The 26,521-nt window shown below is 43.5% G+C and overlaps 1 pseudogene; it reads right to left on the minus strand.

The window, feature by feature from the left end:
- Positions 1 to 8,291: 8,291 nt before the first annotated feature.
- On the minus strand, positions 8,292 to 8,441 carry LOC121434822 (annotated as a pseudogene).
- Between the last annotated feature and the right edge of the window lie 18,080 nt (positions 8,442 to 26,521).

Below are 26,521 nucleotides of genomic sequence, written 5' to 3' on the forward strand. Positions count from 1 at the left end.
TACTTCTGGTCTACCTGCAGCTGCCAGTCATGCTCCCCTGTTCCGCCAAGTAGCTTTTCTGTGACTTGTCCTCTGCACATCGTCGCAGTCCGTGGAACTGTACTAACCAACAACATTGTCTTCCTGTTTCCCGCGCCTGGGCAGCTCAATCGCTGTCTAATAAACATGGCAACCCCTCTCTCCAAATTGATTTGGAAAGTTTTCCTGGGTAGCTGGCTATGCTCTGTGAGACTGATCTACTTAGCACTCACCTGCTGCCACCCTGCAGCAAACGCTGGATACAGGAGACCTCCGTGTGTCCCATAGCGTTGTCTGCAGGCTTCGATTCCTTCTGTTTTACAGAGTTGAGCTCTAGCCGCTTGTCCCGCCACCCGGTATAACCACTCAGTGTTTAGAACGTGATGAGAAATAAATACTTTAGGATAAAGATTTGAAGCTAATGTCTGAAGGTTTCTGTAAAACCATTTTTCTTTCAGCCCCACCTGTGTCTTGGAAGGTGACGGTGGCTTCCGGTGTGACGCCTGCAACCCTGGCTATGAAGGACAATACTGTGAAAGGTGCACTGAGAACGGCCACACGAGCAAGGGACGCCCGCTCGTTGTATCTCATGCGGGCTGTAGTCAGGAGAATGATCTGGGAGTCCCTACACATTTGTTTGTGCAGATGGGAGGCCACATTGAAATTCCACAGCAAGGTCTCCTAAGAGGAGGGTGTTATAGTGGCATATTTGTGTTTTAATAAATAAAGCTTGCCACACTAGTCAGCCATACAGGCCAGGCAGTGATTGCACGCACCTTTAAGAATGGATAAGAAAAATGTGATACATTTACACAATGGAGTACTACACAGCAGAAAAAAATAACAACATCTTGAATTTTGCAGGAAAATGGATGGAGTTAGAAAACATTATTTTGAGTGAGATAACCCAGACACAGAAAGACAATTATCACAGGTACTCACTCATTGGTGGTTTTTAAATATAAAGCAAAGATACCAGCCTACAAACCACAATCCCATAGAACTTAGACAACAATGAAGACACTAAGAGAGACTTACATAGATCTATTCTCCATGGGAAGTAGAAAAAGCCAAGATCTCCTGAGTAAATTGGGAGCATGGGGACATTGAGAGAGGATTGAAGGGGGAAGAGAGAGGCGGGGAGGGGAGCAGAGAAAAATGTAGAGCTCAATAAAAATCAATTAAAAAAAGGAAAAGAGAGAAACTTACTGATGGGTGGATGGATAGATCCATTGTGTACATAGTTGGGCACAATAGATGTTGCTGTGACTGACAGATCTGAGGCACTTCTTCAGCAGGAAAGCACCTTGTTCACATGCACACAGGTATGTGAGGTGTGGCCCTGTGATGGCTAATCTTGGTTGTCAGCTACATCTGGAATTAACTAAAAACTCAATTCACCGGGCACACTTGTGGGGTATTCTTAGTTAACTGGATCATTTGATGTAGGAAGACCACACCTTCTCCTGGCAGCCTGTGATGTGCAAGGATGGAGGAAGCTTTGGTTCTTTGCCTGCCTGCCCTTCGTTCTTGCTTCCCTGGCATTAGAGCCTACTCTTCGGGGTTCCAGAGTACACTGAAGACCAGCTGAGGCATCCAGCCTCATGACTGAACAATTACTAGATTCTTAGACTTTCTTTTGGTAAAAAGCCATTGTTGGATTAGCCTATAAGCCACTCAAATAAATCCCCTTGTATATATAAGAATTGTTCTTTCTATATAGAGCCATTGCTATAAGTTCAGTTCCTCTAGAGAACCTTAACTAATACAAGTCTCAGGACACACACTAAATATAGGCAGTTCCAATGTGTGCCCTCTGTTGAGTTTATTCCTTTCTAGTCTGATTTCTCTTGCTCCATCTCAAAAGTTACCCAGTGATGCCCAACTCTCACAGTGATGACACACTATTTGACTCAACAGCATCAGCCTCTGAATTTAAGCCAATTCATGCTTCAACCTATTCTGGTATACAAAGCAGTCGTTTGTCCTCAGGTCTCAATAACAGGTCCTTTTATAAAAATCCATTTTTGCTTACTCAGCTCAGAACCCTGGCGTTCCCAGTTTGCAGCTCTCTAGAGGGGCGGGTCACTGAGGTTGGGAACACCCTCGGCGTGCAGTAGAGGTGCAATAGTACCAAATTCTGATCCAGTTTATATCACCCTTGTGTCAGTTTTCCCAGAAATTAATACCTAGCAAATCTTTTAAAACTTTTTATTGATTTTTTTGTGGATTTCACATCATGTATCCTGATCTTACTCATCTCCCTGTTCCCTTGTTTCCCTCCTCTATCCTTACTACTTCCACCCAAAACAAAATTTAAAAATAAAACCAAAAAAAAAACCCACCCAAATCAAAACTCAAACCAACCAACCAAAAAAAAAAAAAAAAACAAGCAAATGAAAACTCTCGTAGTGTGGCCCAGTGAATCACACAGTGCACCGTTTATTCCATACGTCTTTACTTGTAATTGTTCATTGCAATAGGTCATTGGTCTGGTTTGAAGCCTTTGTCTTCTGCTACACCCTCAGTACTGGGCCCTCACCGGGACTCCTCTTGGATATCCTGTTGTTGCCCTGTGTCATGGACATCCTGTAGTTTTGGATCTGCAGGTGCGGTCCCTTCACATGCCCCAGGAGTTCCTAGATGAAGTGGATGTTGGGTTGGGCCAACTCAAAACCCTGGTCCTGGGCCTAGGTGGTGGCTAGATTGGAAAGCCTGCCAGCCTTCCGTCATTACCATCACCCAGGTGAACTCTCCAGAACACCCAGATAGGTCACCCAGTGCAGCAAACAGCATGGACTAGGGCCAGTTCTGCTTGCACATCTTTGGTTCCAGCTCACCACATTCATCCCAGGGCCAGCTCTACTGTGCTGCCCATCCGAGGCTGACAAGTCGTTTTTAACAGAAGGCATAGCAACAGGAGTCTTGCCTGAAGCCATATAATTCTACATACACACACACACACACACACACACACACACACACACACAGAGAGAGAGAGAGAGAGAGAGAGAGAGAGACAGAGAGAGACAGAGAGAGAGACAGAGAGAGAGACAGAGAAAGAGAGAGAGAGAGAGAGAGAGAGAGAGAGAGAGAGAGAGAAGAGCTACTGCTAGTCTCAGACAGGCAACTCAGCCTTACCCAATCCCCAGAATGGAGAAGAAAAGCCTTGTGTCTAAGTTTTTAAGATAAAAGAAAGTATTTATGGAGGCATACATGTGTATGTAGTCTTATTTTTAGGAAATTGGAGGTGCACAGGTTGGTACTGATGTCAGAGTTCTGGGTTTGATTTTGAACTACCATTATCACAGATTATCACTGGGAAAACTGACGCACCAGTACACATGAGCCCATGTAAGATACCTGCAATTTCCTACAAGTCTTTATTTATTACAATTCTTAAGAAAAAAGTAAGACAACAGATGGAAAGTCTAAAAGTTTTGATGAATTTAATAATAAGGGCTTCACTCTTGAACTGAAAAGTAGCCTGTGTTATAGTAGAAGAGGTGAGAGAGGGAGGAGGGAGAAAGAAGGAGGAAACAGCACCTGAAGGAACATTTGAAGATCAGGACTGAGTCCCGTGGGCAGAGTGTGCCGAACAAGGCAGAACACAGCACGAGGCAGGGACTTTTTTTCACACTGCAAGCTCCACCTAACAAAGTGGCTGTTGGAGTTATTTTTAAATGGAGAACAAGATCCCAAGCTGTGACGATAGTTCTTTTTTTCCCCCTAAATCAAGCCCCCTTCCTATGAGAAGCCGAAGTCCTGTAAGGTGGCTATGTGACTTGAGCCTACAGAGCCCTTGGTACTCAGCCAGCATCACATGCCAGCCATGTGAACAGGCCTGCCATGCTCGGGAGGCTGTAGCCTCAGTTGGTTTCTGAGACAAAAACTGAGCACAGTCAGTGGATACAACAACAAGCGATTATAAACACTATGCCTATCAACTCGATGAATAACCAGACCTAGTAAAATTCTGCATTTAATTTAATACTGAGAGATAAACTCAACTCTCCTGATGCTCCAAAGAACTCCTGCACCTAGAATATTCTCTGAAGTGGCTGCTGTGCAATTATCAGTGTCCTCGCAGGCTCTGCTGTGCACCTAGAGTGTCCTCATAGGCTCTGCTGTGCACCTAGAGTGTCCTCGCAGGCGCTGCTGTGCACCTAGAGTGTCCTCATAGGCTCTGCTGTGCACCTAGAGTGTCCTCATAGGCGCTGCTGTGCACCTAGAGTGTCCTCGCAGGCGCTGCTGTGCACCTAGAGTGTCCTCACAGGCACAGCTGTGCACCTAGAGTGTCCTCATAGGCTCTGCTGTGCACCTAGAGTGTCCTCATAGGCTCTGCTGTGCACCTAGAGTGTCCTCGCAGGCGCTGCTGTGCACCTAGAGTGTCCTCGCAGGCGCTGCTGTGCACCTAGAGTGTCCTCATAGGCTCTGCTGTGCACCTAGAGTGTCCTCGCAGGCGCTGCTGTGCACCTAGAGTGTCCTCGCAGGCGCTGCTGTGCACCTAGAGTGTCCTCGCAGGCGCTGCTGTGCACCTAGAGTGTCCTCGCAGGCGCTGCTGTGCACCTAGAGTGTCCTCGCAGGCGCTGCTGTGCACCTAGAGTGTCCTCGCAGGCTCTGCTGTGCACCTAGAGTGTCCTCATAGGCGCTGCTGTGCACCTAGAGTGTCCTCACAGGCACAGCTGTGCACCTAGAGTGTCCTCACAGGCACAGCTGTGCACCTAGAGTGTCCTCATAGGCTCTGCTGTGCACCTAGAATGTCCTCGCAGGCGGCTGCTGTGCACCTAGAGTGTCCTAGCAGGCGCTGCTGTGCACCTAGAGTGTCCTCGCAGGCGCTGCTGTGCACCTAGAGTGTCCTCGCAGGCTCTGCTGTGCACCTAGAGTGTCCTCATAGGCTCTGCTGTGCACCTAGAGTGTCCTCGCAGGTGCTGCTGTGCACCTAGAGTGTCCTCGCAGGCGCTGCTGTGCACCTAGAGTGTCCTCGCAGGCGCTGCTGTGCACCTAGAGTGTCCTCGCAGGCTCTGCTGTGCACCTAGAGTGTCCTCGCAGGCGCTGCTGTGCACCTAGAGTGTCCTCGCAGGCGCTGCTGTGCACCTAGAGTGTCCTCGCAGGCACAGCTGTGCACCTAGAGTGTCCTCATAGGCTCTGCTGTGCACCTAGAGTGTCCTCGCAGGCGCTGCTGTGCACCTAGAGTGTCCTCGCAGGCACAGCTGTGCACCTAGAGTGTCCTCATAGGCTCTGCTGTGCACCTAGAGTGTCCTCGCAGGCGCTGCTGTGCACCTAGAGTGTCCTCGCAGGCGCTGCTGTGCACCTAGAGTGTCCTCGCAGGCACAGCTGTGCACCTAGAGTGTCCTCATAGGCTCTGCTGTGCACCTAGAGTGTCCTCGCAGGCGCTGCTGTGCACCTAGAGTGTCCTCGCAGGCACAGCTGTGCACCTAGAGTGTCCTCATAGGCTCTGCTGTGCACCTAGAGTGTCCTCGCAGGCGCTGCTGTGCACCTAGAGTGTCCTCATAGGCGCTGCTGTGCACCTAGAGTGTCCTCGCAGGCTCTGCTGTGCACCTAGAATGTCCTCGCAGGCGGCTGCTGTGCATTGTGCTGATACTTCTACCAACACTACACACCGAAAGTCCTAATCACAAATATTTATTGAATGAAACGAAAAGATGCGCTGTTCTGGGAGGAAGAAAATGATCAGACAAATGATTGACTTAGGACACTTCCACAATGAAATTACTATGTCCCACTTGGAATGTGCAACACTAAGGTGAAAGACCTCTCTGTGTCCTTGGAGAAGTTAGAGAGCAAAGAGAAACCTCTGAGCAGGGGCAAAGAGAAATGATGAAATGTTTTCACCTGGGCTCTTTCAAAAGAGCCAGTGTGGGTCATAACTGACCTTTGAGCTGAAACCTGAGAGGCTTCCCTTTCTCTGTGAGCAGACAAATTTAAATATTTCCTCTCATTGATTGCTGCATAATGGCAGAGAAAACGTAGGCTCTACAATCAGAGAGCCCGAGTTTCTGTTTGGGGTCATAGTTTATTAGCATGTGGAATGTGGTTCTTTGGACAAATTACTTATTTTTCATGGACCCTGTTTCCCCACTGGCAAAAAAAAAAAAAAAGTTTCCTTCTCTGGCTGCTTCACTGTGCTGCTCAGGTACTAAATACAATAAAAGCACCTAGGACAACCCATTCTGGCTGCCTTTCAGTCCATAGTTTTTTGGATCTTCAAGCATACTGTTCTCTTTGATGGAAGTAAGGTTTACTTGGTACTGATTTAGATTGTTTTAGATCCCTTCTGGAGCACGTCAGACGCACAGGAGCATAGGAGAAGGACCACCACACAGATGAGACCAGATCCAATGGTGAAGTCACATTCTAACTGTCTGTACAGGCAACAGTTTATTCCTTGAATTTATATTATAGAGATAAAAATTCAACCCTTGTAACAGTTCCAAAAGAAAGAGGAAAGACTGACTCTAGGAATCTGATGTGGCTGTTGAGCCTGCGAGCGGCCCGAGAGGGTTTTATCTTTAGAGTTTGGATTTCCACATGTGGTCAGACACAGAGGCCTGGGTTCCTGGTGGGAGTCAGACCATTTTATTTAGGGAGGAGGGGGCAGAGCCGTCTTGAGGGAACACAATTCCTCCTCCTCTTTAACCAGGAGTTAGAGACAGAAAGTGAAGAAAAAGAATGCCAGTTATCTGTCTTGGGACTACTTTATTTTTCTATATTTCAACTAGTTTATGGCGGAGGCTTCCTTGTTCCGAAAATGTTTGCATTCCAGAAGAGCTCATGCTCACTCTTCAGATGTGTCTTATGGAAAACATCCTGTTTAGGGGAAGGAACGGACTGGGAGGAGTGGGAAAAGGGAACAAACGGGGAGGGAAGACATGGTCAGACTATAGAATATACTAGCTTGAAAACATCCTTAGGAATCCAGTGTTATGTACAGTGAATATCCAAATATACTACACACACACACACACCATAGTCAAAGATCCTAGGGGATACACCCTCACACACTCAACCCGATCTCTGGGGGTTGGATCACACTTTGTCAGGAACAAGGTCGATATAAGCATGACTGAGGGAAAAATCTTGGTCAGCGTGGGCAATGACCCCATCACCCCTGCTCTTTATAGTTTAAACAGATGACTCAGGCAGAATTTACCCATGGATTTTTCCATGTTGTTTTGGAGAAAGTACCAGTTTCAACCAAGCTATGGATGATACGACCTGCGTGCCTGAAAATCCCTGTAGCTACAATATGCAAGCAGGAGTGAGGTCAGGGAGCCCTGGATTCTAAACAGAGACAAAGCCTGGGGAGAGAAGCCAAATGCAGATGACCAGTTAAAGTAGAAAAGCAAACTTCAGTTTTGAAGTTTAAAATATTTAATGTGTGTGTGTGTGTGTGTGTGTGTGTGTGTGTGTGGTAAATGTGTGTATGGTGTGTGCATGTGTGTGAGATATATTATGGTATGTGTGGCATATGTAAAATGTGTGTGTGTCGTGTATGTATGGTGTATGTGTGTGAGTGTGTGCATAAGTGAGTGTGTATGGTGTGTGCATGTGTGTGTGATATATTATGGTATGTGAGGCGTATGTAAAGTGTGTGTGTGTCATGTATGTATGGTGTATGTGTGTGAGTGTGTGTGCATAAGTGAGTGTGTATGTGCATGGTGTTGTAGGAGGCCACTTGTTCATTTCCCGGCTGCCCAGACTCCCAAAATAACCGCACAGAAACTGTATTAATTAAATCACTGCTTGGCCCATAGCTCTAGCTTCTTATTGGCTAACTCTTACATCTCAATTTAATCCATCTCCATTAATCTGTGTATTTCCACGTGGCAGTGGCTTACCAGCAAAGTCTGTCTCTGGCGGCAGTTCCACGGCTTCTCTAAACTCCTCTTTCTCCCAGCATTCAGTTCAGTTTTCCCCTCCTAGTTCTGTTCTATTCCAGCAGGCCAAGCCAGTTTCTTTATTAACCAGGGATATTCACAGTATACAAAAGGAAATCCCACATCGGTATGGTGTATTTGTTTAGTGTATGTGTGCATATGTGTGTATGTATGGTGTATGTGTGGGGGGTGGTATTTGTGTGATATATATATATATGTATATATATAGTATGTGTGCATGCATAAATGAGTATGTGTGGTATATGTGTGTGTATATGGTGTGTGTGGTATGTGTACATGTGTGTGTATATGTGGGTAGTGTGGTGTGTGTGTGTATTGTACACCTGTAGAGGTTAGAGGATAACTTATTTGTAAGAGACATTTCTCTTCTTCTACTACCACAAATTATGCATCCGAGTTTCCCACATTTGGGGATATCACAGGGACCAGTGCATGCAGAGTGCAATGGAGAAGCCTCACCCTGGGAAAACCATGCTGTGATCTCCCCTGCCAAGTAAGTACTCATCTCTATCCCTTTTTAAATTTCATTTTTGGGACTGATTATCACTAAATTGCCTAGACTTACCTCAAACTTGCAATCCATTTTCCTCAACACCTAGGGTTACAAGCATGCTGATTGAATGATAAGTTTTTTTTAAAAAAATAAGGGATTTATTGGATAATAGTAATCAAACTTATTAATTGATATAAAGAACTCAATTTCATTTTAATTTAAGTTCTTGAATGTTGCATTTATGCTGTATACCAGTACTTCAGGCCAAGACTAAAGTAATAAATGGCCTTTAAAAATGGCCAGCATTGAACTCTTTCTATGATTTCTACACCTCCTTAGGTTTCAGTCTGTGTTGTAGTTTACTGTGTACTCTGGAGCTGTTTTCACACACCGAGGGCTGAGTCTCTATCTGCCTCCTCGGGCCTCGCTGGTATTTAACCGATGTTTAGGCAGAGAAAGCAACACAGAAATCATGAGGGACACCAATATTCAGGAAATGGTCAGTGTTTTGCCAGTTTCCAGATTCCTCTACTTTGAGACATGTGCCTCATACCTTCCGCTTGCCCTCCGTGTCTAGTCTTCACCCTTCTCTCCACACTGATCTCTGCCCTTTGTGGGTTCAGCTGAAGGGGCAAGCAAGAAGTAGGTGGGTATCACAGCTCTTCTCAAGGTAGTTCTGCTTTAAAACCAGCTTCTAGTAACTGCCCTCACTACCCCATGCCGATGTAGAGAGACAATATTGTTCTTCAGAACCTTTTGTGGCCTTAAGATAGCTCATTGTCCATATGAAGTTCCTACTGTTGCCTGTGTTTTGTCTATTTTGTTCTGAAACTTCTGTCCCCAAACCCTGCAGGAATGACTGAACGAGAGTGTATGACTGAACATTCTTTCTTTCAGAGACCCTGATTGAAACAGGTCAACTATTACAGCAACAACAACAACAATAAAACTCTGTAATTTGGGGGCATGGGAGCTGCCTCAGTGGGTAAGAGTGCAGAGCAATGCGAGGGCCTGAGTTTGAATCCCAGAAGCCATGTAAAAGCAGGACACCCAATGGGGGCATCTGTAATCCCTGTGTTCTTATGAGAAGATTGGCTTACAATAGAAGAATCCCTGCAATCCCAAGGGCCAGTCAGACTAGCAGGCACAGTGGCAAAACAAATAATAAACCCTGTCTCAAACATTTTGGAAGGTGAGAGCCAAGCCCCAAGGTTGTCCTCTGACCTCCACATATGTGTTGCGTGTGTACACACACACATACAGACAAACATACACAACCCACAATTCTTTTTCTTTCTTTCTCTCTGTCTCTGTCTCTCTCTCTTTTTGCTTTGTTGGGTTTTTGTTTTGTTTTTTGAGGTAGGGTTTCTCTGTGGAAAGTCCAGGCTGTCCTGGAACTCACTCTGTAGACCAGGCTGGCCTCAAACATAGAGACCTGCCTACCTCTGCCTCCTGAGTGCTGGGATTAAAGGCATGCACCACCCACAGCGGGGTGAGCCATAATTCTTGTAGTGATTGCTTCTAAACACCTCAAAAATTCTGAAAGTCTACATTTCTATTGGTTTCAACCTACTTACAATGGATTGATTGAGAATGACCCCCATAGATCCATATGTTTGAATGCTGGTCCCAAGTTGGTGGAACTGTTTGGGAAGGATTGGGGGGTGTGCCTTGTTGGAGGAAGTGTGTCACTGGGGGCAGGTTTTGAGGTTTCAAAAACCCACACCATTCCAGTTGACTCTTCCTCTGCTTCCTGGTTGTTGTTTCAGCATGTGGGCTTTCCGCTACTGCTGCAGCACTGTACCCACCTGCCTTCTGCCGTGCTCCTCTGAAATTGTAAGTAAATCCTCTACAATCTCTTATGAGTTGCTTTGGTCATGGTGTCTCTTGTCAACAAGAGAAAAGTAACCAAGACACTACTAAAGTATCAAATCCTTTCCACATGTCACTGTATTATCCCCTGTCTTGTTTTGATGAAAACATTCTGACAGATAGCAAGTGGGGAGAAAAGTATTCATTTTAGCTTAGAGTTTGAGAGTGGATACAGTCCTCAATGGTGGAGAGGGCCTGGCACAAAACAGCCGCGGGCTCAGGAACAGGATGCTGACCTCACCTTTCATCCTCACACAGGAAATAGAAGGGGAGGAGGGAGGGAAGGAGGAAAGGAGAGAAACAGAGACAGAAAAAGCTCAAGAATGCAGGAAGTACAGTTGGGTTAGAAAACCTCAACACCCTTCCCCACTGAGAGACTTCCCTGAGCAACGCCACACCACTAAAAGGCCGAAAGACGATGTCATCACCCGAGGATTTATTGTTCAAATATATGAAACTATGAGGAACATTTCTCTTTCAAACCACCACAGCCACCCACCCTTAAACTAGGGTCACACCTGCTTTCTTCCAGGGCTTCCTTACTAACCCCATCTGTCTTCGGGGTTGTTTGCTTGCTTTTGGAAATTTTAACCCATCTTCCTTAGAAGCAGCCTCATGTGTGAAGTTAAAGAGAATATGAATATTATGGTTGTTGAGTATGGTGGAGTCTGATGGGAAAGGGAAGGAAATACTAGCCCAGAAAAGTCAAACTTTTTCATTACAAAAGTTCTCAAAACCTTGGAAGTGCAAAATCCTCTAAGAGGAGGCAGAGTGTCTCTCAAGCCAGGCAACACTTGTTGCCACTAAGCAATGGTTGGCACTCTTCAGGTCACAGCTGGATGACCTGTTCTATGAATATGTTCTACATGTTGTCCTTCTCTTCTTTCATTCATATTCATCAAAAAATTGATAAATACAGACAAAATCGGCCACAGTTCTAAGAGATAATCCATTGATTCTGCATTTATCAGAATCTCAAAGGCTGTGGGGGTAAGGTAGAAAGTGACCAGTACTCCCTGCAAGTTCCAGTCTGAGGTCCTGGTCATTCATTCAGATGTTTTTCTGTTTTTTTTTTAACCTTTAAGTGTGTGTGCGCATTCATGTGTGTGTGTGTGTGTGTGTGTGTGTGTGTGTGTGTGTGTGAGAGAGAGAGAGAGAGAGAGAGAGAGAGAGAGAGAGAGAGAGAGAGAAAGGTGCCTGTGGAGGCCAGATATGTCAGATCTCCTACAGCTGGAGTTACTAGCCCTTGTGAGCTTTCAAGTGTGGAATCGAACATGGGTCTGCTATAAGAACACTTTTAAACCTGAGCCATCTCTCCAGCCTCAGAGGACTTTTAAAAACTAAACCTAGATGAGTTGTACATGAAAATCCCCGCCCCCCATCTTTCTGGGCTTACTCCTGAATTAAAAGTGTAGAAAAAGAATGAGCATGAGGTGACAGAGTAGCATACCTCCGGGCTTGTAATATTCAAAGAAGCTCACAGTCAAGTGAGAGATGACAGAACCAAAGAGAAACATGAATCATATAGTGAATGTGCAGTTGCAGAACTTACGCAATGTAACTAACATCACGACTTTAGTCCACTTTCCACTGACACAGTAGAATGCCTGAGGCAGGTTACTTTATGCAGAAATGAAATTTATTTAACTCATAGTTTGCAATCGTCATTGATTTGGCTCTCAAGGCGGTGACCCCAGCTACTTCACTTCAGGGTGAATGGCATCACTGAGAAAAGGAAAGGTCACATGGTGAAACAAGAAGTCAGAGAACAGAGAAGGGTCCAATCTTAATTTTATAAGAACCTTGTCTTAGAAATAAATCAAAGTCCCTCAAGAATCTATCTTGATTCTTTTTTAATATATTTATTTATGTATTATGCATACAATATTATTCTTTTTTAATATATTTATTTATGTACTATGCATACAATATTCTGTCTGTGTGTACGTCTGCAGGCCAGAAGAGGGCACCAGACCTCATTACAGATGGTTGTGAGCCACCATGTGGTTGCTGGGAATTGAACTCAGGACCTCTGGAAGAGCAGACACTGCTCTTAACCACTGAGCCATCTCTCCAGCCCACCTATCTTGATTCTTTCTGAGGCATCAACCCTAGTAACCTAACAAAAATGCACTTGATCACACCTCATAAACATATCATGATCACACAGGACCGACATTCTGTGGGACAGGTTTCCAAACTGAGCGCTCAGAAAATACATTCAAAGAGCGTCCAAACATGGGAATAATTAATGTAAAGTGGTACATAAGCTGTTTGCATTTTAAGCATTATTCTACATCTTACTTTGTGATGAGAAGGTCTATAATTACTAATATTTGATTTAATTTTACTGTGGAGTAAACATGAGGCCATATGAAGATTTTGTAACAGCCACAAAGAATGAGAGATGTTCTCTGAGGATCGAAGAGGATGGTTCCAAGAAATGAGTAGATAAATTAGAGAAACCTTTTAATCTGCTACTTTACATCCCTCTTCCACTGATTAAAAACACATAGATTGGCCATGTGACTTCAGAATTTTCCTTGTCTTTTGACCCATGAGAATAAATAGGTGTCAACTGGGCAGTGGTGGCACACGGCTTTAATCCCAGCACTCTTGAGGCAGAAGCAGGCAGATCTCTGTGAGTTCGAGTCTAGCCTGGTTTACAAGAGCTAGTTTCCAGGACAGGCTTCAAAGCTACAGAGAAACCTTGCCTTGAAAAACAAAAACAAACAAACAAACATAAAAAAAACCCAAAACTCATCAGTGTCAGAAGTTCCTCTGTGCCACACACTCCTGCCACCACGGCATTCTGCCTGACCAGAGGGTTCTGCCCCACCATGATAATCTGCCCCTCCACAGGGTTCTGCCCCACCATGGGCCAAGGATGAATAGAGTCAGGACTGTGGATAAGAATCTCTGAAAGTCTGAACCAAGTAAACAGTCCAACCTCCTTCCATGTTCTAGGTATTTTGTGACAGTGATGAAGACGGTGACTGATAGAGAAATTTATGCCAGGGAAGTGTGACTGCTGCTGTGACTCTCTGTCCACATGCAGCTCAGAAACTCTGTAGTTTGGGGTAGGAGTCTGCGAAGTTTAGAAAGGCTGGAAGCAGAGCTTAACAAGGGATTCTGGCGGGCGCTCAGAAGACCGGGATGCTCAGGGACATGGATGCTGAAGGTAGGCATCACAACGTTTCGGAGGGGGACTCTATTTGCAATTGAATTACAGGTCAATATGCTTTTGTAAGTCTATATTTTGTCTGGGTAAATATGAATGTAAAGGAAATGGGCTGTGGTAGCTTGAATGTAATTGCCCTCTAGCGAGTGGCACTGTTAGGAGGTGTGGCTTTGTTGGAGGAAGTGTGTCACTATGTAGGTGGGCTTTGAGGTCTCATATATACTCAAGCCAGTCAGTGTCTCAGTTCACTTCCTGTTGTCTTCGGATCAAGGTGTAGAATTCTCAGTTCCTTCTCCAGTACCATGTCTGTCTGCATACCACGTGTATGAACTAAATCTCTTTACTAAGTCAGCCGCAATGAAATGTTTTCCTTTATAAGAGTTGCCTTGATCGTGGTGTCTCTTCTCCGCAATAGAAATCCTAAGTAAGACATGGACTAATTAGTTTGGAGGAAAACATTTTAAGCCAATACCACAATTAGTATCTGGTGTGGTTTTGCTGGCTGCTTTTGGCCAATTTTATTGTGAGAATCAGGGGCAAAAATCAGGGCAGCATGATTTGAAAAATATGCAGTCTGGCCAGAAAATGAGTATATTTAGAGCTGAGGATAAACAGAATGTGGCTATTAAAGAAACTGTGACCATTAAAGAAATCCAGTATTTTGCACTGGGGAAATAGAGAGGTGTGAAGGGCCATATGTATTGCTTTTATTGGTTAATGAATAAAGCTGCTTTGGCCTATGACAGGGCAGAATAGAGTAAGGTCAGAATTCCAAGCAGGTAGAGGGGGAAAGAAGGCAGAGTCGGAGAGATAACATGTAGCTGCCTAAGGGGAAAGATGCCTACTGGAGATCGCCAAAACCTTGCCAGTAAACCATGAGCCTACACATTCAGGTCTGCTAGGGATGTCTTCCCTAGGCCCAGTTGCTTGCACTTTCAAGGAGAATGGCCACATGGTTCTGGTTGTATAGGTGAAGAGTATAAAAGTTATAGGATCATAGAGCCTTCCTCTTTGATTTCAAAGGAAACATTAAGCATTGCCTCAGAAATAAATAATTCTCTTTTTATTATCTGTGAACTTGGTTAGCTTCATATTTCTTTTTTCTTATTTTTTAATTTATTTTTTTAATTGTTGTTATTGAGCTATATATTTTTCTCCACTCCCCTCTTTTCTGTCCACCTCCCCTTCTACCATCTCTCATGGACCTCATGCTCCCAATTTACTCAGGAGAACTTGTCTTTTTCTATTTCCTATGTAGATTAGATCCATGCATGTCTCTCTTAGGGTCCTCTTTGTTATCTAGGTTCTATGGGATTGTGAATTGTAGGCTTGTTTTTCTTTGTTTTATGTCTAAAAGCCACTTATGAGTGAGTAAATATGATATTTGTCTTTCTGGGTTTGGTTTACCTCACTCAATATGATGTTTTATAGATCCATCTATTTGCCCACAAATTTCAAGATGTCATTAATTTTTCTGCTGTGTAGTTCTCCGTTGTGTAAAGGTACCACATTTTCCTTATCCATTTTTCAGCTGAGGGACATTTAGGTTGTTTCCAGGTTCTAGCTATGACAAGCAATGCTGCTATGAACACAGTTGAGCACATGCCCTTGTGGTATGACTGAGCATCCTTTGGGTATGTACCCAAAAGTGGTATTGCTGATTCTTGAGGTAGGTTGTTTCCTAATTTTCTGATTTCCAAAGCTGCTGTACAAGTTTGCACTCCCACAAGCAATGCAGACGTGTTCCCTTTACCCCACATCCTCTCCAGTATAAGTTGTCATCAGTGTTTTTTATCTTGGACATTGTAGAATTCTGTGATGAATCCATCCGGTCCTGGGCTTTTTTTGATTGAGATGATTTGATTATTGTTTCTATTTTTTTTAGCAGTTATAGGTCTATTTAATTTTCTTATCTGGTCTTGATTTAATTTTGTTAAGTGATATTTATTCAGAAAGTTGTCCATTTCCTTTAAGTTTTCCAATTTTGTGGAGTACAAGTTTTTGAACTATGACCTGATGATTCTCTGGATTTTATTTGTATTTGTTGTTACGTCCGCCTTTTTGTTTCTTGTAGTGGTCATTCATTTCCTGGCCTCCCAGAACTAAAATAATCACACAGAAAGTATATTAATTGTAATATTATTTGTTAATAGCTTAAGCATCTTTCTAGCTAGCTCTTATATCCTAAACTAACACATCTCCATTAATCTATACATCACCACAAGGTTGTAGCCTACTGGTAAAGTTTCAATGGGCTCCAGCAAAGGTGTCTGTCTCCTGTGGAGGCTACATGATTTCCCATTGACTCTGCCTTCTTTCTCCCAGCATTCAGTTTAGTTTTCCCACCTAGTTCTATTCTGCTAAGCCACTGGCCGAAACGGCTTTATTCATTAACCAATAAAAGCAAAACATATACAAAAGGACTTCCCCACACCAGTTTCTGATTTTGTTAATTTGGATATTCCTCCTCTGCCTTTTGGTTAGCTTGGATAAAGGTTTGTCTATTCTATTAATTTTCTTGAAGAACCAACTCTTGATCTCATTGATGCTTTGTATTATTTTTTTTTGTTTCTATTTTGTTGATTTCAGCTCTCAATTTGATTATTTCCTGCCTTCTAGTCCTCCTAGGTGAGTTTGCTTCTTTTGTTCTAGAGTTTTCAGGTGTTCTAATAACTCAGTAATGTGGGATTTTCCCAGATTTATTATGTAAGCATTCAGTGCTGTGAACTTTCCTCTTAACACTGTTTTCATTGTGTTCCATAAATTTGGGTATGTTGTGTAGTCATTTTCATTGAATTTTAGGAAGTTGTTAATTTCTTCCTTTATTTCTTTATTTCCTTGACCCATTGATGATTCAGGTGAGCATTATCTAATTTCCATGTGTTTGTGGGCCTTCTGAAATTAGTGTTGCTGTTGAATTCTAATTTTAAGCCATGGTGTTCTGAACAGATACATGGGATTATTCTAATACTTTTGTATCTGTTGAGGTTTGCTTTGTTACCTAGTATGTGGTCAATTTTTGAGAATGATCCATGAAGTGCTGAGAAGAAGGTATATTCTTTATGTTTGGATGGAATGCTCTATAGAAGTCTGTCGAGTCCATTTGAGTCATAACATCTGTTAGTTCCCTTATTTCTCTGTTAAATTTTTTCTGGCAGACCTGTCTAGTGGTGATAGTGGGGTGTTGAAGTCTCCCACTATTAGTGTGTGGGGTTTAATGTATGATTTAAGCCTTAGTAGTGTTTCTTTTACATATGAAGGTGCCCTTGTATTTGGGGCATAGACATTCAGTACTGAGATTTCCTCTTGATGGATTTCTCCTGTCACTATTATGGAATGTCCTTCTTTGTCTTTTTTTAATTGATTTTAGTTTGAATTCTTTTTTGTTAGATATAAGGATAGCTACTCCAGCTTGTTTCTTAGGTTCATTTTATTGGAAAAATTTTTTCTCTACCCTTTACTCTGAGGCGATGTCTGTCTTTGAGGTTAAAGTGTGATTCTTGAATGCAGCAACATGGATTCTCTTTTCATATCCAATCTGTTAGCTGTGTCTCTTTATAGGTCAGTTGAGTCCATTTATATTAAAGGATATTAATGAGCAGTGATTGCTAGTTCCTGTTATTTTAGTTTCCTTTTTTGGTGATGTTATTGTCTGTGTTTTTCCATTTCTTGGGATTTGCTGCTGTGAGATCATCTATTATATGTGATTTTGTGGCTGTAGCTAACTTCCTTGGGTTGGAGTTTTCCTTCTAGTACTTTGTGACTAAGTATTGGTTAAATCTGGTTCTGTCATGAAATATCTTGTTTTGTCCAAGATATTTTGGTGATTGAAAGTTTTTCTGGGCTGGCATCCATTGTCTCTTAATATCTGCATAAGGCTTGACCAGGACTTTTGGGTTTTCATTGTTTCCACTGAGAATTCAAGTGTAATTCTGATAAATCTGTCTTTATATGTTACATGACCCTTTTCCTTTGCAGCTCTTAATATTATTTCTTTATTATGTATGTTCAGTGGGGTTTTTTTGGTTCATTGTTTGTGGCATTCTGTAAGCTTCTTCCATCTTCATATTCATATCTTTAAGTTGCAAAAGTTTTTTTCTATGATTTTGTTGAATGTATTTTCTGTGCGTTTGAGTTAGACCCCTTCTTCTTCTATTCCTATTATTCTCAGGTGTGGTCTTTTCATGGTGTCCCACATTTTCTGGACATTTTGTGTTACACTTCTGTTAGATATAATGTTTTTCTTTGGCCGATGAGACTCTTTTCTCTATCGTATCTTCAACACTTGAGATTCTCTCTTATAGCTCTTAAATTCTGCTATTTAAGCTTGCACTTGTGGTTCCTGATTTCTCCGTATTTTCCATTTCTAGAATCCTCTCAGTTTGTGCTTTCTGTATTGTCTCTATTGCAGTTTTCAGTCTTTATTCATTTCACCTGTTTGATTGCGTTTTCTTACTTTTCTTTAAGGGATATGTTGATTTCTCCCAATTTTTTGTTTGTCTTTTCCTCCATTTCTTTGAGGAAATTTTCTTTCCTCTTTAAGGGCCTCAAGCATTCTCCTAAAGTTATTTTTTAGGTCATTTTCTTCTGCTTCATCTGTATTGGGGTGTTCAAGTCTTGCTGTTTTAGAGACACTAGTTTTGTTGGTGACGTGTTGCTCTTTGTAGTGTTGAAAGTAATCTTCCCTTGTCTGCCCTTCTTTTCCTCTGATTGGTGTAGTTGGGGCTGTGTTTCTGGTGACCATTCTTCCAGGTGCCAGTGGGTCCAAGGCTCAGATGGTTGTTTCTCACTGTGGAGTCAGGGTCACAGTTCCAGTCAAGCCGGAAGTCACTCGTCATTCCTGAAGGTCACTCGACACTCCCAGAGTTCAGTCGGGCCTGCTTCCAGGGAGGTCGCTTGCTTGGGCCTGCTCTCATAGAAGTTACCGTCTTGGGCCTGCTCCCACAGAGGTCGCTGGCTCGGGCCTGGTCCCACACAGGTGGTTGGCCTTGCACCTGCTCTCGGGGAGGTTGCTGTCTCAGGGCTGCTCTGGCAGAGGTCACTGGCTCGGGTCTTGTTTCATCTTTTATTATTAGACATATATGAATCATTTAGGGACTAGGGACAGATTATTATGGTTTAAATAATTAAATGTTCCCCACAGTGCTCATGTGTAAGCACCAACTGGTGGTGCTATCTTAGGAAATACGGAAACCTTTGAAGCGGCTTACTTAGAAAAGGCAGGCCTCTAGTCCACACCTTACACTGGGTCCCATCCAGCATGAGGTGAAGAAGTTACTGTACTACACCCTCTCACCAGTACAATGTTCTGCTCTAGTGCATGGTGCCAAGCCACCATGGACTGAACTCTCCTATACTATGAGCAAAACAATTACACACACACCCTTAAACATTTAGCAATCGCTTTTAGGGAATAGAGCAAGTGTATTATTTTAGTTGTCCTGTGAACTACAACTGAAAATACCGAATGACACATCTAAAAAAAAAAAATTACGAAATTTTTGACTTTTCTGAAAGTTCTGAAAACTGGAGATAAGAAGTCAGACTGGCCAAAGGTCTTGGGATGCAAAGAACAGCCTGTGGTGGCGAGTTCCTGGTTTGTTGGTTTGTTGCATCCTCTGTCCCAGCTGAAGGAGGAAATGATCCAGAAATGGCAACATGCAGAAATAAAAGCTCCTGCTCTCTAGCCAAAGGACCTAGGAGGGCGCAGCCTAGTAAGGCAGGACACTTTGAGAAATGAGTCACCATACAACTTCTTTGGTCACTCGCACAGCACTACGTGTCTGTGGTGGAGCATCACACCCTGGCACAGCACTAAAATATGTGGCAGAGCTAAATTGCTCACGTGACAAATCAGAGTGCGCAGAAAAAGAGGAAGACACTATATCCCCATAGTGCCCTTTAAGATGTCCCCTATTGACCAGGACATCTTCCACTAGACTTAGCGATTTTATCACTTCTCCAAAACGCTCCTCTGGGGACCAGGCCTTTTAACACATGCTCCAGACATTTTGGAGCATGCCAGACCCAATCTTTAGCAACCATGAAAGCAAAATACTGGGAGAAAGTATCACAGAGATCATCATCAAGTTAACTGTGTCTAGAATAGAATCCTTGACACCCTTTTCAGAGAAAACTGTTATTGGTATATTTGGCAATATTTTGCTAAATTTTAAATATTTTGATAAATGTAGTTTGCTTTCTATTGATCTTTACTTATATGATTTTATTTGTAATGCAAATATTTTATTGTACAGTTGAAAGCATTGATTTATCACACACACATGAACCCCCTTTATGCTAAGGGACTATTACTAGAAGGAAAAAAACATGGTTTCTGACTCGTTGTAATCTTCCCCAGGGATATAGAAGAATAAGTTGGAGTCATGTGGTCAGAGGTGGAACCCCAATTCCATCATTTACCAACTGTATAAATTCACCTACTCTTTGGAAGTCCCTGTTTTCCCACTCTAAGCTGAATGCACCAGCACTTTCCTTATTTAAACATGTTTTTTAGTTTGAGATTCAAATGATATCATATATACATGGTGATGGCATGCTGTGAGATAATGCTTTTGTACGCTGTAAAGATTTAATAAAATGCTGATTGGCCAGTAGCCAGGCAGGAATTATAGGCGGGGCCCACCAGACTGAGAGAATTCTGGGAAAAGGAAAGGCAGAGACACAGTCATCAACCAGATACAGAGGAAATGAGATGAGAATGCCTTACTGAGAAAAGGTACCAAGCCATGTGGCAAAACATGGGTTTAGAATTATGGGTTAATTTAAGTTGTTAAGAGGTAGTTAATAATAAGCATGAGCTAAGAGGCCAAACAGGTTATAATTAATATAAGCCTTTGTGTGTTTCTTTGGGACTTGATGGCTGCAGGACTGGGCAGGACAGAAACTTCTGTCTACAATGGTACTATAAGATACCATCTAAATTTGAATGGGTTTTGTACTGGAGTTCTCATGATTTAATGGTAGAAGTTACCTTGATGGGGTGGAGCAGAAGGACTCCACAAAGTCACGCCATGCAAAGGTACCACATAAAAGCTTTATTGGGGGGAATGATGCAGAGACTGCCTCTGAGCATGAGTGGAAGGAAAGGGGTAAGGGGAGATGGCCCTTCCTTTGTATAAGGGAGAGTTGTAGTGGCTGTAGTTGCATCTTGGTGACTGAGGATGATGTGTCCTGCTGTCACTGTGTCTCAGGTCTGACAGATGGAAACACCTGAGTGTAAACAGGAGTGACACTCTTCACACTCTAACAAGAAGGCAGAAACATGTGGGATTGTCAGATGTCTTTATGAACGAAACAGAAAATTATCTTTGCTCACATGAAGACTATCAATGCTGTGGAGAAATCAAACCAAGCGGAGGGGGAAGAGCTGAGAAACTAGGGACTGTGGAATACAGTTGCCGTCACTGCAAAGATTGTAACTGAGGAGTGACTTTAAGAAGTGAAAGGGTAAATTTTAGGAAGAGAGAATTTGAGGCAGAACTGGTGTACGTACTGCCTCTCTTAGGAAAATCCAAAATCCAAGTGTGTGTGTGTGTGTGTGTGTGTGTGTGTGTGTGTGTGTGTGTGTGAAGCACTGTGGGCTATGACTAGTGAACTGGGCCTGCAGAGAGTTGTGAGTGGCAAAGCAACACAAGCTGACTCACCTCTCAAACTGCTACTGGATTAGACTGTTCTTTGGAAAGAGGACAGAAGCAGAAGATGGAGCAGAGACCAAGGCGGAGGAACAATTACGTTCTTGGAGTAACTTAGAGATAGTGGTGCCTTGTGCCGTGGTGGCAGAACTGGACACATGGAGAAGTATTAAGATTTGGGGTATAGTTCAAAGGAAAATCAACATAATTTCCAGATGGACTGATTATGTGGTATCAAAGAAATAGGAGGAAATGGACCGAAGACTTTAATTGTGCTGACGACTAGAAAACCCAAATTACCAACTGAGAAGAAGCCTGTTGGAGGAGCCAGTTTGAAGAACAGATCAGGAGTCCAGTGAGCATATTAGATTTGATGTTGTGAACATAAAAGGTAGGACTTGGGAAGAAGATGTAAGGTAAAAATAACAACGAGAAACTGTTGGATTTGAATTCTATTTAAAGCTACGAGACCGAGATGACAGAGATCGTGAGAATGTAGAGTTGAAAAGACCACTAAGTGAGCTTTGGAGCACCACTGTCACTTTCTGGAAAATGAAATTTGTAAAAGGACCCACTCTCTCCAGATCCAGCCTTCCCACATCTTCCTCTACTCTATAGCCTGGTGAGTACTTCCTACCCTTCAATCCCTGCTTGTTCACAGCCCAGCAGATCTGGCCCAGGTCCCACAGCAGAAGCTCCAGTCAAGTCTGGCCACCCATGCCTTGGTAACAGCCTTCCCCTAGCCTTCCCCACAGTTCCACTTCCTGTACCCCAGCAGAGACAACTGCAGAAACCCACAAGCAATAAGATTGCAGAGTTGTGGAGTTCATTTCCTATGGATACATCTGCAAAACACTCCTATGTCTAAGGCTCAGGGAACATTTCTGAAAAGGAGATAGAAAGATTGTAAGAACCAGACAGGAGTTTGCAGGGAAATTGTGTCTCCTCCTAATACCAGAGATACTTATAAAGTCTCACCAACACGACTGTCCAAATGTGAGCTGAATAAGGATGACATCAGTGAACGTGCCAAACTGGACAAGAAAAAGCCCAGGAGACTTCAACATTACACAGAGAACTACAGGCAGCCAAGGAAAGCTGGGAAGAGGAGATGAATCCTTCCCCAGGAAGGGCATAACAATTAGCTTTCCAGTACCAAACAGTCAGTCCTGAAACTTACATACTGTAGCATTATATGGATTGAACAAGTTGTATTTAGAAATACACACACACACACACACACACATGTTTATATGCATGCAACAACAATTAGTGAAAGGGGAGGCCATAGTTTTGAAGGAGATGTGGAAGGGGTATGTGTTTAGAGGGAGAAAAGGGAAAGGAGAAAACTTGTAATTATTATAATCTCAAAAATAAGACAATAAATTATAAAAAGAGGAGACTAACAGAATAGACTGAGAAAGAAAGACAAGGAAACTGTGGACAATACAAGAAATGGGCAGCAGCCTGGACCCCAGAAAAGTGAATCAGGAAGAGAATGTGATTATGTTGTCAAATACTTGAGTTTCTCAAGTGAAAAAGGACCAAGGCCTTTCTGTTTAGCAATCTAAAGGTTATCAGTGACCCTGACATGAGCAGTTTCGTTAGTGTTAAAGGGTCAAATTCCTGTTTGGATTGGATCTAAGAAAGAACGAAAGGACAGGAAATAGATGTCATGGCACAGTTCTTTCAAGAAGTCTGCCTCCAAAGAAGAGAGAGATGTGGGGGCCGCTTGCAGGGAAGAGGGCCAAGGGCTTTGTCAGGAAGAATATACACGTATATGTTAGGAGGGATGGGTGCAAGGACGGGAGCGTAGAAGAGCTATGACATCTACTTTGTCAGGAAGAAAAATATACGTGTATATGTTAGGAGGGATGGGTACAGGGACAAGAGCGTAGAAGAGCTACAACATCTACTTTGGCATAGGAGCTTTTGAAGACAGTGAGAAAGATGAAATACAAAGGCAGACTAAGAATTCTGCATGAGATGGACCTTGGCAGAAGGAGCCAACAGTACCCATGGCAGGTGAGAGGCAAATACGCCATGCAGATAAAGCTTTAGTAGGGTTTTATTGCGATAAAGGGAAAGGAAGGGAGAACGAAAGAGAAAGACAGCTATACAGAGAGAGAAAAGGGAGGAGGGAGAAGAGAGAAATAGGCAGTGTTTTCATCTTTTAAAGAGATAGGGTACTGTCTGCCATGCACGTGGGTGCAATGTGGGGATGACACTCTGTCAGCTCCTTAAGGGGCGGGGCCAGGTTTGCCTGGATGCTAACATTCCTCCTTTATTTATTAAAAAAGGTGAGAAGTTATGTGTGGCAGGTAAGGGAAATGAGGCGTTGGGTTCTCAAGACTGCTTCCTGCTGATCTGGGTTGTTGATCATCTTTGGGGGATCTGAGAAAGCTGAGGTTCTGGCCACGTTCTAGGGTAGCTGGGTTTTCACTGCTATCCAGGCTATGTGGAACTATCTGGCAAGATATTGGCAGAACAGAGGACAAGGTTAAGCTTAGGGAATTTTTCTTCTAAGTCCTGGTAATTGAGGAAGGGGGGTGTCAAGACCAGGGAAGATGGGGAGGCTTAGGCTGTTTAGGTATTGGTAATTGGGGGAGAGTGTGTCCAACCTGTTTGAGCTGAATCCAAGTTGACTTCCTAAAACTTACAAGAATTCTTTGAGTTTGTGAAGACGTCAGTTTTAGCCCCATTAGAAAGGGAAGTATGCTCATGCCACAAATCATGTGTGACAGATGTTTCTAGCCCTATGAAAAGTACCTTTTAAGTCTATGGTTGGGAAAGAACCAAAAGGAATTTGAGATCTTGAGATTGTAGTTATGATGATAGTCGTTGTACTTAATAGTTTATTATAATTTTATTAACTTTAAGATTATTAGCACTTAAGCCTTTTTCCTCAGACCATTATGACTTGCATTTACACACCTTAAAACACCTTCTTAGACCTTAAAACATTCTTAGATCCTCGCATCTTAAGCTTTTTATCTTATAATACATTTTATAAAATGACAGAGACTTCCTTGATTGGCTACCCAGAGAATTACCCCAGGATCCTCCATGGTCACCGAGGACAAGTCTCAGGGAAATATATGTCTTCCAGATGAAAGATGTTGGACGAAGAAGCCCCAGAAGATCCCACGGGCTCCTGTGGAGTAAGGAGTCATGGAGGATTCACTTTGGTCTTAGGCAATTTGAAGCGGCTCCCCAGTGTCCTGTTGTCCACAGTCTGAAGAGGGTCTCTGAGGTGAAAAGAAAGCTCGCTCAGTAGCTCGCGCTATCACTTATGGAGCAAACTCTGGGTGGAGGTTCTTCTGTTCACATCATCTGTTTTGAGGAAATAAGGGTAGGAACTGACCTATCTATTATAAAAGCATTTTTAGAAAAAAAAGTGCCAGGCGGTGGTGGCACACTCCTTTAATCCCAGCACTTGGGTGGCAGATGCAGGCGGATCTCTGTGAATTGGAGACCAGTCTGGTCTGCAAGAACTAGTTCTAGGACAGGCTCCAGAGCTACAGAGAAACCCTCTGTTGAAAAACAAAGCAAAACAAAAAAGTTTTTAATTAAACATTTTAAATGCCATAATCTCCTCTGAGCAATTGAGGGCTGTCTCTCGGGTCTATCTGAGTTATGGCAGCAGAGACACCAGTACGGGATCTGCCTGGAGAGCTGGATCTAAGAAGAGAGGTTGTAGAGGGCTGTCTTAAGGAGATACAACAAACAGAGCGCATTCAGAGTGTTTAAAAGAGCTCATTGCTGCTGTTTAAAACATTTTTAACTGTAATTATATGAACCCATATGCACAGTTGAATTTAAGTGGTATACACACATAAAGTTAAAAGTCACATGCACACATGCATATTAAACAGGAGTCGAGTGACATAAGAAAGGGAGAACCAGTGTCTGCTGAATGAGGAAGCGGACTTCTTCAACTCTGATCTGCACGTTGTAAACAGACAGAGCATTTAAAGAGAAAGGGAGTAGACAGGCATACACAGGCCTTTGGAGCAAAGAAAAGGAAAAAGTGGAGGATGAAAGCTGCCAGTGAATGAGAGAGCAGATTCATTGTCGGTGGAAGAGAGCAGATCAGCTGGAGCGGGGGTCCCTGCAGTCCCTGCCAAAAAGCCTGCCCTGTGTAAACATGCCACACGCAACAGAGTCGGTGTGAGAGAGAATTAGAGATAAAAACCTAAGTCAAAGGTGAGACATGAGGCAAAGAGTACCCTTAGTAAAGATGGCGACTAGGTCATCCGGCCTGTCTGAATTGCCCTTAGCCAAGATGTCAGTGAAGCATCTCTTTTAGCCTCAAACAAAATGGCACTGGCCCTTAGTTAGGTCATCTGACCGGCCCTTAGCCAAGATGGCACCTGCCCATGTGTTGTAAGATACTGACAAACCATTTGATTTTTTAGAGCAGTTGTGCTCAGTTAGCAACACACACACACACAAAGGACATAGAAAACATGCACTTAAAACGATCAGAATCACACGCGTGTGACCGCTTTATTCACACATCCTTTCATAGGTATGGAACCGACAGGAAACATCCTGGGCACCTCCCACTCGTCTCAGGGCAGCCTGCGGCTCGTCCCAGGCCAACCTGCAGCTGGACAGGAAATAGGGAAGAAGAAGCAGACATCCACAGATGGGCAAAGAGAACAGAACACGCAACAGGTGAAGAGGATGATGAGGAAGAACAGAGGAAGCTCGGAGAGGAGAACATTGACAGCGAGAGCATAGGGAAAGGGGATGGCATCTCTTTCCATCTCCTGGATCCCTGGCACAGGCTGTGAAGGTCCCGTGAAATACCGGGATATGGAGTGCCAGTAATTGGCTGTTTGGGTTGATATTTGAGGGGTAAGAAGCAGTTCCCACCAGGGAAGCAGAGAAAGATCCAATGGCCGTTTATCCCAGGCATTCTAGAGATGAGCTGAGGATGGAATTAAATAGCACAGGCTGCTCAAGGTTCCATCAAACAGAGCAGGGCTGGGCTGCGAACCCGAGGGACAAAAGCCCGAGAGCTAAGAAACAAGGGACAAAGTCCTAGACAAAAATGAGGCCTTGAAGCCGGGCAGTGGTGGCGCACGCCTTTAATCCCAGCACTCGGGAGGCAGAGGCAGGCGGATCTCTGTGAGTTTGAGATCAGCCTGGTCTACAAGAGCTAGTTCCAGGACAGGCTCCAAAACCACAGAGAAACCTTGTCTCGAAAAACCAAAAAAAAAAAAAAAAAATGAGGCCTTGATCCTCAGCTGTGGGGACCTGCCCAAGGTGACTGTCGGCAAAACGGACCAGCCTTAGTCTTGAAGGCAGTGGCTGCCCCAAGCGGGTGGGGGGACCTCACCAATTGAAATAACCAGTGTTGTGCAAAGTGATC

Source organism: Microtus oregoni, unplaced genomic scaffold (assembly GCF_018167655.1).
Source record: "Microtus oregoni isolate MIOR12 unplaced genomic scaffold, Mior012 000044F_ref0000062, whole genome shotgun sequence".
Taxonomy (NCBI): Eukaryota; Metazoa; Chordata; class Mammalia; order Rodentia; family Cricetidae; genus Microtus; species Microtus oregoni.